This window comes from Amblyraja radiata, chromosome 36, assembly GCF_010909765.2.
Source record: "Amblyraja radiata isolate CabotCenter1 chromosome 36, sAmbRad1.1.pri, whole genome shotgun sequence".
In the NCBI taxonomy this organism is placed as follows: Eukaryota; Metazoa; Chordata; class Chondrichthyes; order Rajiformes; family Rajidae; genus Amblyraja; species Amblyraja radiata.
In genome coordinates this window covers 16,009,380-16,026,309 of record NC_045991.1, presented here as the reverse complement: position 1 = coordinate 16,026,309, position 16,930 = coordinate 16,009,380, and positions in this window count along the sequence as shown.

The window sequence follows — 16,930 nt, the reverse complement described above, 5'->3', positions numbered from 1 at the left end:
GAGGAAGGGGTGAATGGAGGGACCAAGGTTGGGGTCCCCCGGGAAATAAAGAACAAGGATCAGGGGGATGGCGCACCGGGCCATCCCGGTGTTATCATTGTCACAAAGAAGGGCACTTTAAAAGAGAATGTCCAAAGATAAGGCATGAAGTACAATCGTACACACTGATGGAGGAATAGGGGGGGTCAGGGGTTCCCCTCCTTGGGGTGTGTAGGACGTACACGCGAACCCTTGGTAAACGTAAAATTAGGTCCCCAAGGAGAAGACACGGTATTTATGGTGGACTCAGGGGCGGAAAGATCAAGTGTAACCAGGATACCGGAGGGAATGGAATTAGGGGAAAAGCAAGTCAAAATCTCTGGAGTAGGGGGAAAGGTAATGACAGCTCCCGAGATAGAAGGAGTAATGGTAAGATATGAAAATCGAGAGGCCATGGAAGACTTAATCCTGGTGCCCCAGGCAGGAATATATCTGATGGGAAGGGACTTACAAGTTCAATTAGGAATGGGCACAGCTCCCGTAGGTGGACAGATTATAGTACAACTATATAAATTGACGACCGAAGATGAAGAAAGAATAGTCTCACAGGTGTGGGCAAGAGAGGGAAATAGGGGAGGGCTAAGAATACTACCTCTGAGGATAGCCTTGCGAGAAGGAAGTGAAGTAGTACAGGTAAGACAGTATCCGATTTCAATGGAAGGAAGGAAAGGGCTGCAGCCAATTATAGAAAACTTACTGAAGGATGGAGTATTGGAGAGTTGTATGTCCCCCTACAACACGCCAATACTCCCTGTAAGAAAGACTGACGGAACGTTCCGACTGGTCCAGGACCTAAGAGAATTGAATAGGGTAGTTAGGGCTCGACACCCGGTAGTCCCAAATCCTTATACCATAATGGGACGTATACCCCCTAACCATAGGTGGTTCAGTGTGATAGATCTGAAAGACGCCTTTTGGAGCTGCCCCCTGGCTGAGGAAAGTAGAGACCTCTTTGCATTCGAGTGGGAAAACCCAGACACACTGAGGAAGCAACAGTATCGATGGACTGTGCTCCCTCAGGGATTTACTGAATCCCCGAACCTGTTTGGGCAAATATTAGAACAAGTATTAGATGATGATCCCAGGACCTATGGGACACAATTATTGCAGTACGTAGATGATTTGTTACTCTCAGGCGGAGAAGAAGAACCAGTAAGGGATGCAACCATAACCCTCTTAAACGTTTTAGGGGAAAAGGGATTGAGAGTGTCCAAAAATAAACTACAATTTGTAGAACAGGAGGTTAAATATCTAGGACACCTGAAATTGTGACGGGAAAAGGAGAATAAACCCCGAAAGAATAGTTGGGATCACCGGGCTGCCGATGCCAAGGAACAAAAAATAAATCAGGAAGTTTCTGGGGTTAATTGGATACTGTAGATTATGGATAGACAATTACACCCGACAAGTCAAGTTCTTGTATGATAAATTGTGTGAGGAGACTGATAAAGTACATTGGGATTCTGAGGACGAACAGAGATTTGGAGAAATAAAGAATAGCCTGTTCACCGCACCGGTGCTGACCCTCCTGTCCATCGATCAACCATTCCATCTCTTTGTTAATGCGGAGAATGGAATTGCGTTGGGGGTACTGACACAAAAGAGAGGAGGGAAGCGACAGCCAGTCGCATTCCTTTATAAACTCTTGGATCCGGTATCACGAGGGTGGCCTGTATGTATTCAAGCGGTCGCAGCAACAGCAATATTAGTGGAAGAAAGTCGAAAATTGACATTTGGAGGTGACCTGGTAGTATCTACTCCCCACACGGTCCGAACAATACTAACTCAGAAGTCCAACCAGTGGTTGACTGACTCCAGGATCCTAAAGTACGAAGTGATACTTATGGAAAAAGAGGATTTGACCATTCTGACCGATAAGAATTTAAACCCTTCCCAGTTTTTATACTCGGCGGACGACGAGCAGGAAGGGCAGAGACCAGAACACTACTGTAGCGAAGTTATAGAACTACAGACCAAGAGCAGGGAGGATTTGGAGGAGCCGCCTCTGGTAGAAGGAGAAAGGTGGTTTATAGACGGTTCTTCCCGCTGTATAAATGGAAAAAGATATAGTGGGTATGCCATAATAGGAGGAGAAGGATTTGAAGGAGTGGAGGCGGGCAGGTTGCCAGGTAGTTGGTCGGCTCAGTCATGTGAATTGTATGCCTTAATACGGGCGTTAGAATTGTTGGAGGGGAAGTTGGAGTAGTGCACACGTTTGGGAGAATATGGAAAGAAAGGGGGATGATTACAGCAAGAGGAAAGGAGTTGGCACATGAGCAATTAATTGAGAAGGCGCTGGAAGCATTACATTTGCCAGAAAGGATAGCGGTGGTCCATGTGGCGGGACACCAAAAGGGGAACTCATTAGAAGCAAGGGGAAATGAAGCGGCAGACGGAGCCGCCAAAAAGGCAGCGACAGAAGGAACAGTGAGGCTGTTGTCTTTAATACCATTAAGGGAAGGAGTAGGAAAGATACCTGTATTCTCACAGGAGGAGGAGGATAAAATGAATGAGTTAGGGGCTCGGCGTTCCACTGACGGGAGGTGGTGGACGCCGGATGGAAAACAAATGTTAACCAAAGGATTAACTCGGGATTTGATGACACAACTGCACTCCCAGTCACATTGGGGAGCGCAGGCCCTGTGTGACACACTACTACGGACCTACGCTTGCCGAGGTATCTATACTTTGGCTAAGCAGACAGTCTCCGGTTGTGTGTTATGTCAGATGGTTAACAAGAAGGTAATGAGAGCTGTCCCTGGTGGAGGACAACAATTGGCTATAAGACCCTTCCAGAGAATACAGGTAGATTTTACAGAACTTCCAAGAATACAAAGGTGGAAGTACCTCCTAGTAGTTGTAGACCATTTCCCACGATAAATGCCACCGCTCAGGCAGTAACCCGGATATTATTAGAACAAATCATTCCCCGATACGGGGTCATCGAATCCATGGATTCCGACCGAGGAACACATTTTGCCTCTAAGGTTCACCTGTTGGTTTGCAGTACCTTGGGAATAAATTGGAAATTGCATACACCCTGGCACCCCCAGAGCTCTGGGCGAGTGGAAAGGATGAATGCAACCCTTAAAACACAGATAACTAAGTTAATGGAGGAAACCAGACTACCCTGGACTAAATGTTTACCAATTGCATTATTAAGAATATGAACGGCACCCCGTAAAGATATTGCGGTGTCTCCCTACGAAATGTTGTTTGGGCTGCCCTATCTTGGAAAGGTAGAGGGCACGCCGACCTTCGAAGGCAGCGATGTGTTCCTGAGGAACTATTTACTGGCAGTGTCTCGTTCCCTTGCAGAATTAAAAATAAAAGGACTGTTGGCACAAAGTCCACCACTCGACTTTCCAATACACGCTATAAAGGCCGGTGACTGGGTACTGATTAAAAGTTAGAAGGAGGAGAAACTGCAGCCCCGGTGGACTGGCCCATACCTGGCATTGCTGACAACGGAGACAGCAGTACGAACAAAAGAAAAAGGGTGGACACATGCGACCCGGGTTAAAGGACCCGTTGACCAGACGTCAGTTCCTGAGAAAGACGATCAGTGGACGGTAAAACCAGGGAATAAGCCCCTGGCATTAACTTTCAGTAAGAAATAAGTGTATGAAACTAACAGCATGAAAGGAGCAGTTGTAGTATTACTAACTATGTATGTAACCATTATAAGAAGTGTTAATAACTGTGATAAGTGCTACCATCCTATCAGATATGGAGGGCGAACAACCAGAGCATTTACCTATCATTCCCATGTAAGTGATGATTGCTACGACCTAAGTACTAGAGCTGTTTGTCAGGACGGAGGGAGGGGGTATTATGTGGTAGAAAATAAGGGACATGTAGGAAGTTTTGGGCACATTACCTGCCCAAAAGGGGAGAAATGGGTCTGCATGACCAAGAGAGGACAGTTAGGCATCCCTTCCCGAGCCAGGGAGGAAACATTAGACAAAATTAAGGAGGTAGTGATAGGGAAGTTAGCAGAAGCAGTAGTCAACAAACTTCCCCCACCTTCCCAGTCTCAACTGTACCAGACTATGTATGATGAAATAAAGCAGCAGATTGAGATCCCCGAAGTGGGGAGAAACCTGTTTGTGGACTTGGCCCTCCGGATAGCCAGAACCCTGAATGTGACTAATTGTTGGGTTTGTGGAGGACCGCTGATGGGCTCACGCTGGCCATAGAGAGGATCTATCATTGAGGTATGGAACCTGATAAAGTGGAATTTGACGGTGGGAAGAGATCGAAGTCCCCAGGAATGGGTCCTGACACACACCCCGGTTGGAACTGAGTGTATCGCCAGGCCCTGGGCAAAGGATGCCATCCTAGTAGGCAGCAGCCCCTGCCAGCGCATCATCACCCAGTGGCCAAATCAATCCCGAGTGTGGTGGCCAGAGGAACCTCAATGGTATCCCACTGTAAAGGATGAAGGAAACTATACTATCTGGATGAAGACTGATGGAAGCGAATCGACTGGATTATGGAATTGCACCGGGAACAACCCTTACCAGGGAATCCCAGTGTTGCAGGACATATGGAACAATGTTACCTCTAGTGGACCGGCCCCTGAAGGACTGTTATGGATATGCGGACACAAGGCATACTCGGTATTGCCTGAAAAATGGAGTGGGACTTGTTTAATTGGACTGGTACAACCAGGGTTTTTTCTGTTGACCACTGAGGAGGGGCGGTCGCTAGGAACACCCATCTTTGACGATCTACACCGAACGAAGAGAGGAATGGACATCGGAAAATGGGAAAATGATGAGTGGCCACCTGCAAGAATCATCTCATATTATGGAGCAGCCACTTGGGCACAGGACGGATCCTGGGGCTACCGGACCCCAGTGTATATGTTAAATCGGATCATAAGACTACAGGCAGTGCTGGAAGTAATTACTAACCAGACTGCATCTGCACTAGAGATGTTGGCGAAGCAGCAGACACAGATGAGAACAGCGATATACCAAAACCGTTTGGCCTTAGACTACTTACTAGCCGAAGAGGGAGGAGTATGCGGAAAATTCAACCTCTCTAATTGCTGCCTAAACATAGATGACAACGGGCAAGCAGTAATGGATATATCAGAAGGAATCAGAACAATAGCACATGTCCCGGTACAGAGATGGAACACAATCATGGGAGCAGGATGGTGGGATTACATCTTAGGAGGAGCCTGGTGGAATGCGGTGAGACTGGTGATTTTATGGGCATTAGCTGCATTGATCATTATCCCCTGTTGTATACCATGTCTCAGGGTTCTTATAACTAGAAGTATAAGCCAAATGCAGGCAGTTGTAGTCCCCATGGGGGAGAAAGGGGGCGTCCAGAAGATAATGATAATGAGGCCGAGAGAGGACCCAGAGGAAAGAGAGATAAAAAGAATGTTATTAGCTTTGGAACAGCAGGAAGTCTAGGAATGGGGTTTAATACAGAATGCGTAGCAAAAGAAAAAGGGAGGATTGTGAGGGATAAGATGATTAAACCACCATTGTGAGGGGCCGAGCGGTTGTAGTCACCAACCTTGTGATGGGCTGAGTAACTGGAAACACCAACCTTGTGATTCGAACAAACAGTCAGACCTTCAGAGCTGTTGATAACATTGTCCCATAACAAGATGAGGTAAGAAATGTAGCTGACAACGCAGAAGCTATTCTTTAGGTCAAAGGCAATTAATTAGGTTAGGGCACAGATACTGCACATGCTTAATAAGTTAAATGAATATTAACTTTACGCCCCTCATGACAAAGAACCTAATTTAAATGTACATGCGATGTATGATGTGGGAGGAGAGGGAATGATTGATGACGCACGGAGGAGAGGGTTGGAAGATTGTGAACCTCTGTACCCTGATTGGAAGGGGTCAGAAGGGGAGGCGTCCGATCAATAAAGACTGTATACTGAATTGTATAAAACAAGACGTTTTTCCTTTGCTCGGTGTGTCTCAACTTGGAGAGGCACCCGATTCTGCAGACTCGCAAATAAAGCATTTCTTGTTTCCACGATTTAGTCTCTGAGTAGTGATTGTGAGCACAAACAATATATCTCACAAAAGTGTTAGATTATAAAGATGGAATTAAACAATGATGCGACCAAAATCGGTTTGCTTTTACCTTGTAGGTTTCAACAGCTTCTTTAACCGGCATGAAGCTGTGAGACTTGTGTTCCCGCCCAGCTGCACAAATCACACAGATCAGCTTCTTGTCAGTTTCACAATACAGCTTCAGTTCTTCCTGATGTTCCTCGCACTGAAGTTTACTTTCCTTCTCTGTCCGATTCAGGCTCAGTGTTCGAGCTTTCTCAGACAGTCTCGCCAAGGCCCGACTCACCCTGAGGGTGCGGTCTGTAAACTCCTCTCTACATTCCGGGCAGGAGTTTCTCTCCTCACTGTCCCAACTCTGTGTGATACAGGAGCGGCAGAAGTAGTGCCCACACTCCAGTGCCACCGGATCGGTGAAGAAATCCAGGCAGATGGGACAAAGTATCTCCTCGGTTAAACTCTCGACCGGGTCTTTCGCAGCCATTTTAACCTCCACTTCCTGGTTCAAAACGCATTCCCATTCGCTGAAACTGCTGACGCCCTGCAGTAATTAATTGGAGCGCCGGAGGCTGAAGTTCATGGGATCAAGAGGTGAATGGATAGGGTGAATGCACAGTCTTTTACCCGGAGTAGTGGAGTCGAGAACTAGAGGACACAGGTTTGTGGTGAGAGGTGCAAGATTTAATCGGAACCTGAGGAACAATATTTCCACACAGAAGGTCGTGGGGAAATGGAACAAGCTGCCAGAGGAGGTAAGTCAGGCTGGACAACAACGTGTGGACGGGCTTTAGGACCCGGGGGAGCCCGGAGCTGTGGAACAATCAATGAAAGGGGCGGGGCAAGGCTGAGGGGAGGCGGAGCTCAGCCCCGTCAATCACAGCCCTGACCAGAAAGCCGATGTCATTTGTAATCAGCTTCGGGTAAATTTCATTCCCTTAAACTAAAGTTGTTCCAGTTAAATGGGTGATTGGAACATGAGTCTGACCATAAAATGCCAACAAAAATACAGAAAGCGTTGTCGGCATTCAGCAGGTCGGGCAGTGTACAGTATCTGGAGAGGGAAGGGTTAATATTTCTGAGGTAATATGGAGCAGCAGATTGAACCGCTGCCTCACGGGGCCAGAGACCCGGGTTCGATCCTGACCATGTTCACTGCTCGGAACGTGCACATTCTCCCTGTGACCGCGTGGGTTTCCTCCGGGTGCTGCGGTTTTCTCCCACATTCAAAAGACGTGCGGGTTTGTAGGGTAATTGGCCCTCTGTAAATTGCCCCAAGTATGTTGGGAGTGAACGGGAAGGTGGGATAACAGAGACCAAGTGATTGGTGACTAATTGGTGATCGATGGTCGATGTGGACTCAGTGGGCCGAAGGGCCTACTTGCATGCTGTATATCTAAAGTAAAGTAAGCTCCACTCTGGTCAGAAAATCAACCTTGCACTGCCGCTCAACAGAGAAAACAAGTCGTCATCAATACTGCACAGAAACAGGCCCTTCAACACACAATGTCTAGCTTATGGAAGGATCATTCAGAAGCCTGATAACAGAGGGAAGGAGGCTGTTCCTGAGACTGGTAAGATTCTGTACCTTCTGCCCGACAAGAACAGTGAGAAGAATGAATGACCGGGGTAGAACAAGTATTTGATTATGTTGGCTGCTTTTCCATGATGAGGGATGATCTTAGAAGAGATGTAAAAAAATCATGAGAGGAACAGATCGGGTAATCGCACAGAGCCCCTTGCCCAGAGGAGGGGCATCAAGTACCAGAGGACATAGGGTTAAGGTGAAGGTGGAAAGGTTTAATAGAAACCTGAGGGGTAACTTTGTTCACACAATGGGTGGTAGGTGTATGGAATGAGCTGCTGGAGGAGGTATATGAGGCGGGCACTATCGTAACGTTTCAGAAGCATTTAGACAGGTACATTGATAGGACAGGTTAGAGGAATGGGGGCCAAACGCAGGCAGTACAGGTCGGTTCAAGAATCTAATGGTTGTGGGTAAGGAGCTGAGAATGGGAGCTCTAATGAACCTGTCGGTTTTATTGAGGGACGCATAGAACCAGAACAGTTCCTTCAGCCCACATCAGACTGCAATGCCTCCTCCGTATGTGCCTCGACCACCACTCCAGCGGCGCGTTCCAGGCACCCACCACCCTGTGTGATAAAACATGCCCCGCACATCTCCTTGAAAGGCCCCGTACTGTGCTAAAATCTATGGCGTCCCGTCATTGACTTTCCACGCTGGGAAAATAGCCCTGAATCATTTCAAGCCGAGAGCAACCGGGCGGGGGCACCCGAGAACAAAGGGGGAGCCGGCGCGGGTGGCGCCTGCTGCCTGGTGCGGCGGGGCCTGGTTCGCCACTGCGGGGAAATATAGACTGTTCCATGAACTTCTCGCAACCTAGTCGGCGCCCACTTTACCGCCCAGGTCAGATCTGTATTTTACCGGATTGCTGGAAAAAACAAGGCATTTCACTGATCCGAAGTACATTGAACAATAGAGTATGATTGTTTGAGAAAGAACTGCAGATGCTGGAAAAATCGAAGGTAGACAAAAATCCTGGAGAAACTCAGCGGGTGAGGCAGCATCTCTGGAGAGAAGGAATGGTTGACGTTTAGGGTCGAGACCCCTTCTTCATTACAGTGCCTGGTATTGAAACATAGAAACATAGAAATTAGGTGCAGGAGTAGGCCATTCGGCCCTTCGAGCCTGCACCGCCATTCAATATGATCATGGCTGATCATCCAACTCAGTATCCCGTACCTGCCTTCTCTCCATACCCTCTGATCCCCTTAGCCACAAGGGCCACATCTAACTCCCTCTTAAATATAGCCAATGAACTGGCCTCGACTACCCTCTGTGGCAGAGAGTTCCAGAGATTCACCACTCTCTCTGTGAAAAAAGTTCTTCTCATCTCGGTTTTAAAGGATTTCCCCCTTATCCTTAAGCTGTGACCCCTTGTCCTGGACTTCCCCAACATCGGGAGCAATCTTCCTGCATCTAGCCTGTCCAACCCCTTAAGAATTTTGTAAGTTTCTATAAGATCCCCTCTCAATCTCCTAAATTCTAGAGAGTATAAACCAAGTCTATCCAGTCTTTCTTCATAAGACAGTCCTGACATCCCAGTCATCAGTCTGGTGAACCTTCTCTGCACTCCCTCTATGGCAATAATGTCCTTCCTCAGATTTGGAGTCCAAAACTGTACGCAATACTCCAGGTGTGGTCTCACCAAGACCCTGTACAACTGCAGTAGAACCTCCCTGCTCCTATACTCAAATCCTTTTGCTATTAAAGCTAACATACCATTCGCTTTCTTCACTGTCTGCTGCACCTGCATGCCCACTTTCAATGACTGGTGTACCATGACACCCAGTTCTCGCTGCATCTCCCCTTTTCCTAGTCGGCCACCATTTAGATAATAGTCTGCTTTCCCGTTTTTGCCACCAAAATGGATAACCTCACATTTATCCACATTATACTGCATCTGCCAAACATTTGCCCACTCACCCAACCTATCCAAGTCACCTTGCAGTCTCCTAGCATCCTCCTCACAGCTAACACTGCCCCCCAGCTTAGTGTCATCCGCAAACTTGGAGATATTGCCTTCAATTCGCTCATCCAGATCATTAATATATATTGTAAATAGCTGGGGTCCCAGCACTGAGCCTTGCGGTACCCCACTAGTCACTGCCTGCCATTGTGAAAAGGACCCGTTTACTCCTACTCTTTGCTTCCTGTTTGCCAGCCAGTTCTCTATCCACATCAATACTGAACCCCCAATGCCGTGTGCTTTAAGTTTGTAAACTAATCTCTTATGTGGGACCTTGTCGAAAGCCTTCTGGAAGTCCAGATACACCACATCCACTGGTTCTCCCCTATCCACGCTACTAGTTACATCCTCGAAAAATTCTATAAGATTCGTCAGACATGATTTACCTTTTGTAAATCCATGCTGACTTTGTCCAATGATTTCACCACTTTCCAAATGTGCTGCTATCCCATCTTTAATAACTGACTCTAGCAGTTTCCCCACTACCGATGTTAGACTAACTGGTCTGTAATTCCCCGTTTTCTCTCTCCCTCCCTTCTTAAAAAGTGGGGTTACGTTTGCTACCCTCCAATCCTCAGGAACTACTCCAGAATCTAAAGAGTTTTGAAAGATTATTACTAATGCATCCACTACTTCTGGAGCTACTTCCTTAAGTACTCTGGGATGCAGCCTATCTGGCCCTGGGGATTTATCGGCCTTTAATCCATTTAATTTACCCAACACCACTTCCCGGCTAACCTGGATTTCACTCAATTCCTCCAACTCCTTTGACCCGCGGTCCCCTGCTATTTCCGGCAGATTATTTATGTCTTCCTTAGTGAAGACGGAACCAAAGTAGTTATTCAATTGGTCCGCCATATCCTTGTTCCCCATGATCAACTCACCCGTTTCTGACTGCAAGGGACCTACATTTGTTTTAACTAATCTATTTCTTTTCACATATCTATAAAAACTTTTGCAGTCAGTTTTTATGTTCCCTGCCAGTTTTCTTTCATAATCTATTTTTCCTTTCCTAATTAAGCCCTTTGTCCTCCTCTGCTGGTCTCTGAATTTCTCCCAGTCCTCCGGTATGCTGCTTTTTCTGGCTAATTTGTACGCATCATCCTTCGCTTTGATACTATCCCTGATTTCCCTTGTTATCCACGGATGCACTACCTTCCCTGATTTATTCTTTTGCCAAACTGGGATGAACAATTTTTGTAGTTCATCCATGCAGTCTTTAAATGTCTTCCATTGCATATCCACCGTCAACCCTTTTAGAATTAATTGCCAGTCAATCTTGGCCAATTCACGTCTCATACCCTCAAAGTTACCTTTCTTTAAGTTCAGAACCATTGTTTCTGAATTAACAATGTCACTCTCCATCCTAATGAAGAACTCAACCATATTATGGTCACTCTTGCCCAAGGGGGCACGTACAACAAGACTGCTAACTAACCCTTCCTCATTACTCAATACCCAGTTTAAAATAGCCTGCTCTCTCGTTGGTTCCTCTACATGTTGATTTAGATAACTATCCCGCATACATTCCAAAAAATCCTCTTCCTCAGCACCCCTGCCAATTTGATTCACCCAATCTATATGTAGATTGAAGTCACCCATTATAACGGTTTTGCCTTTGTCGCACGCATTTCTAATTTCCTGTTTGATACCATCTCCAACTTCACTACTACTGTTAGGTGGCCTGTACACAACACCCACCAGCGTTTTCTGCCCCTTAGTGTTTCGCAGCTCTACCCATACCGATTCCACATCCTGCAAACCAATGTCCTTCCTTTCCATTGCGTTAATCTCCTCTCTAATCAGCAACGCTACCCCACCTCCTTTTCCGTTCTCTCTATCCCTCCTGAATATTGAATATCCCTGGATGTTCAGCTCCCAGCCTTGGTCACCCTGGAGCCATGTCTCCGTGTTTCCAACTATATCAGAGTCATTAATAGCTATCTGCACATTCAACTCATCCACCTTATTACGAATGCTCCTTGCATTGAGACACAAAGCCTTCAGGCATGTTTTTACAACACTCTTACCCCTTATACAAATATGTTGAACAGTGGCCCTTTTTGATTTTTGCCCTGGATTTTCCGGCCTGCCACTTTTACTTTTCACCTTGCTACCTATTGCTTCTACCCTCATTTTACACCCCTCTGTCTCTACGCTCACACATTTAAGAAACCCTTTCCCTTTAACTCCATCCTCCACTAGCCCATTCGACACCCCACCCCCCTTATTCAGTTTAAAACCACCCGTGTAGCAGTGGCAAACCTGCCGGCCAGAATGCTGGTCCCACACCTGTTAAGATGCAATCCGTCCCTTTTGTACAGTTCCCCCTTACCCCAAAACAGATCCCAGTGATCTAAGAATCTAAATCCCTGCCCCGTGCACCAGTTCCTCAGGCACACGTTCAGGTCCCGTATCTCCCTGTTCCTGCTCTCGCCAGCACGAGGAACTGGAAGCAAACCGGAGATAACAACCCTGGAGGTCCTGCTTTTCAGCATTTTTCCGAGCTCTCTAAAGTCACACTGCAGAATATTCATCCCCTTCTTTCCGACATCGTTTGTGCCGACATGCACTACCACTTCCGGATGTTCACCTTCGCCCTTGAGGATTTTCTGCACTCTGTCCGTGACATCCTGGATCCTGGCACCAGGAAGGCAGCACACCATCCTCGCATCCCGTCTGTTGCCGCATAAACCCCTGTCCGTACCTCTCACAATGGAGTCTCCTACTACAATGGCATTGCCTGCCTTAGGCCTTTTTGGTTTTGGCTCAACAGCCCTATTCGCATCACAAGCCAGTCCGCCGCCCAGTGTAAACACCTCTTCTGTCCCGACAGCTTCTAAGTGGGTGAACCTGTTCACAAGAGGTACAACACCCGGGGAAGTTGGCATTCCATGCTTCCCTCCCGTTCTCACTGTCTCCCACCTTCTCTCTTCCAGTACCTTAGGTGTAACAATCGTACTGTATGACTTGTCGAGGAACGACTCCGTTTCTCGGACGAACCGGAGGTCATCCACTTGCTTCTCCAGTTCCCCAACACGGCCCTTCAGGAGCTCTACCTGGATGCACTTTTTGCATTTGTAGCAGCCAGAGGCACCAGCGGTGTCCTTGACCTCCCACATACTGCAAGCATCACACTGAATCAGCTTGCCTGACATCTCCTTCTTTCGTCTCTCCCTCTGCAGTGTTTTGCGTAGTCTCCTCTCCTCAGCCTCCTCTCCGAAGACTCTCGAGCCAAAGACTCACACTTTACTCACAGGGCACTTTCCTCGCAAGGCCGCTCACTCACTGCCGCTCGCTAAGAGCAGTCTTGCTTAAATTGACTGATAAATTGCCTGATTTACCAATTTACAAACCAAATTCCTCAGTTGAAGTGATGTTATTGTGTCTGGTATTGAAGTGATGTTATCACCATTCTTCAGACTGGTATGGGGGTGGGGGAGGGGGGGGGGGAGAAGAAAGGAAGAGGCGGAGACAGTGGTATGTGAGAGAGCTTGGAATGGGGGAGGCCAGCAAGGACTACCTGAAATTGGAGAAGTCAATGTTCATACCCCTGGGGTGCAAACTACGCAAGTGAAATATGAGGTGCTGCTCCTCCAATTTGCGGTGGGACTCACTCTGGCCATGGAGGAGGCGAGGTCTGTATTTTACCGGATTGCATGCAAAAGAAAATAATCCCACAGTCACGAGGTACACGTGACAATAGAGTATAATTGAATCATTGAATTCAAGTTTACACATGAGATTATTAAATAAAAATCGAGCGTATAAGAAGGAACTGCAGATAGACACAAAAAGCTGGAGTAACTCAGAGGGACAAGCATCATCTCTGGAGAGATGCAATGGGTGACATTTCGGGACGAGGCCCCTTCTTCATTGCAGTGTCTGGTATTGAAGTGATGTTATTGTGCAGAGTCTGAGACCAAGCGTAGGCTTTGCGATCGTTTCGCCGACCACCTCGGCTCGGTCCGCATTAACCAACCTGACCTCCCGGTGGCTCAGCACTTCAACTCCACCTCCTATTCCGTATCCGACCTCTCTGTCCTGGGTCTCCTCCATGGCCAGAGTGAGCACCAGCGGAAATTGGAGGAGCAGCACCTCATATTCCGCTTGGGGAGTCTGCATCCTGGGGGCATGAACATTGAATGCTCCCAATTCTGTTAGCCCTTGCTGTCTCCTCCCCTTCCTATTTCTCCATCAGCCTTCGGGCTCCTCCTCCTCCCTTTTCCTTTCTTCTCCCCGCACCCCACCCACCATCAGAGTAAAGAAGGGTTTCGGTCCGAAACGTTGGCTATTTCCTTCGCTCAATAGAGATGCTGCTGCATCCGCTGAGTTTCTCCAGCTTTTTTGTGTACAGACAAATTACAACCTTTGCACGCGTTTTAACGTTTTCCCACGAGTACTCTCTGGAACGATAGGTGATGAATGTACAGAAGTCGAAGTCACCGCATGAATAAATAACACTATTAAATGTACAGATACTGACCATGTGTGAATGAATAGCTTGCACGGTTGTTTGTTTTTTTGTCCGTCTCTGGGTCTATAACTCAGCGGAACAGGTCAGGCATGGAAATAGCCAATGGAGAGGTTGAAAAGGAGTTTCTTCCCAGAGGCCATTCGGACTGTAAACTCCTATCTTACCAGGGACTAACTTTACTGAACGTTTTTCCTTCCAATATTTAATATGTAAAATAATATGTGTGTGTTTATGATTGTGTTTATAGTTTGTTTGGTTGTTTGTCTTTTTGCACAAAGTCCGCGAGCATTTGCCACTTTTCATTTCACTGCACATCTCTGGGTCTGTGTATGTGACGAATAAACTTGACTTGACTTGAGATCCCTGGAGAGAAGGGATGGCGCGGGCCAATCACGCGGTCAGCGGGGGGGGGGGGGCTATCCTGGTCTGGGCCGACCAATCACGCGTCAGCGGGCGGGACATGGTGATCTGGACCGACCAATCACGCGACAGTGGGCGGGCCATCATGATCTCAGCCGGCCAATCACGCATCCGGGGGCGGATCATAGTGATCTGGACCGACCAATCACGCTTAAGGGGGCGGGCCATCCAGATCTGGGCCGACCAATCACGCGTCAGTGGGCGGCCCGGTGACGTCAGAGAGAACAAATGATTTTGTGAATGGAGCTTTAACTGGAGCGCGCTCATGAGTGACGGCAGGTTAACGAGGCACTGTTTACGAGGCCTGTCCCACCTGTATGCGACTGACTCCATGCGGCAGCAAAGATCCCATCTCGGAGCTATAGGATCTTTGGTGAATGTTATTTGTTTAAGAAGGAACTGCAGATGCTGGAAAATCGAAGGGAGACAAAAATGCTGGAGAAACGCAGCGGGTGCAGCAGCATCTAGGCAGCGAAGGAAATGGGCAAAGTTTCAGGCCGAAACCCTTCTTCAGACTGGTGGGGGGCGGGGAGAATAGCGGATAAAGGAGGAGGAGACAGTCAGAGGGCTGAAGGAAAGGTAGGAAGGGGAGGAGACAGCAAGGGCTAACAAAATTGGGAGAATTCAATGTGCGTGCCCCCATCAAGCAATGTTACAAATTTTTGAGATTTTTAAAATCAAGTCTGCAATTTATCCCAACAGATAAAGCAAAAAAAGAAGTTTAATTTGTCACCTAATTCACTTTCATATCTTCAGTATTAAAAAAAGTCATAGAAACATAGACATAGAAAATAGGTGCAGGAGTAGGCCATTTGGCCCTTCGAGCCTGCACCGCCATTCGATATGATCATGGTGATCATCCAACTCAGTATCCCATCCCTGCCTTCTCTCCATATCCCCCTGATCCCTTTAGCCACAAGGGCCATATCTTAAATATAGCCAATGAACTGGCCTCAACTACCTTCTGTGGCAGAGAATTCTACAGATTCACCAGTCTCTGCGTAAAAAATGATTTTCTCATCTCGGTCCTAAAAGACTTCCCTCTTATCCTTAAACTGTGACCACTAGTTCTGGACTTCCCCAACATCGGGAATAATCTTCCTGCATCTAGCCTGTCCAACCCCTTAAGAATTTTGTAAGTTTCTATTAGAATATGTGGCCATTTTCATACTCGGAAATTAGCATCTTGTTCCCTATTGCTTTTCCATTGACTTAACACAAAAGCTGTGATCGAGGACAGTCAAATGGCCATAACTTTCTTAAAAATTAAGAGAACTAAAATAAATGTTCAGTTATTATAGATTGAAGCATTCTGAAACAAATATGAAACAATCTTACTTAGATGACTTGAAATTAAAGCATATAATTAGTTAGTTACCTAATTCTAGCTAATTACAAAATTCAATTACCAGATCTAAACATCTATCAATTTCTTACGAATAGATTAAAATTTTTAGTTACGGAGGGTGCGGTCTTTGCGGAAGGCAGACATGTGGGGAGATGGGAAGATGGGGCCAGTGGTGAGGTCACGTTGGAGGTGGTGAAACTGACAGAGTTGTAGACTGTCACGCTGGTGAGTTCCCTACCAGCCCTCTGCTGTTTTTCAGTCCTCCGAGCGCTGCGGTCCTCGCTCTGGTCCACGACGCCGGCAGCCTAGCTTGGGCCCGGTGCCCGATGGGGAGGCTTGTGCTCCATGACCGGTAGCTGCTGCCTCTACCCCCTCCCCCTCGCTCTCTACCCCCTCCCCGTGGCAGAGAAAGCGAGAGAGGTGGGGGGGAAGAGGGGGGGGGGGGGGTGGAGGAACTGGGGAGAGAGGGGTGGAGAGGGGGTGGGGGGTGGAGGGTGTGAATGCCTTGTGTCTATCAAACCCTCAACTCCCCCCAGTTAGGCAATTCAGGGACTATTTGGGGAATCTGGTAGGACCAAGGCAATGGGTGATTTTGTATTTCCAAGGCTGTAATTGACCATCTAAACCTGGTTTTAACTGGTATCTTTAATATCTAGGCTAGCCTAGATAGGTCCAAGGGTCCATTTAGGGTGTCTGGTAGACCCAAGGCAGCAGATAATTGTTCATTTATAGGTCATAGGTCAGCAGATAGGGTCATTTTATACCCCACCCCTCCCCCTTGGTGTGATAGTTCATTTAAACTTGGTTTTAGCCTCAGGGTTTCGGCCCGAAACGTTGCCTATTTCCTTCCCTCCATAGATGCTGCTGCACCCGCTGCGTTTCTCCAGTATTTTTGTGTCCCTTCGATTTTCCAGCATCTGCAGTTCCATCTTAAACATTTCTTAACCACTTACAATATTGTAGGTTTGTAGATTAATACAACATACACTTAATACCCTGATGTTGAATTTGGATAATTCGCATCACCAGTAACATTCACAAGA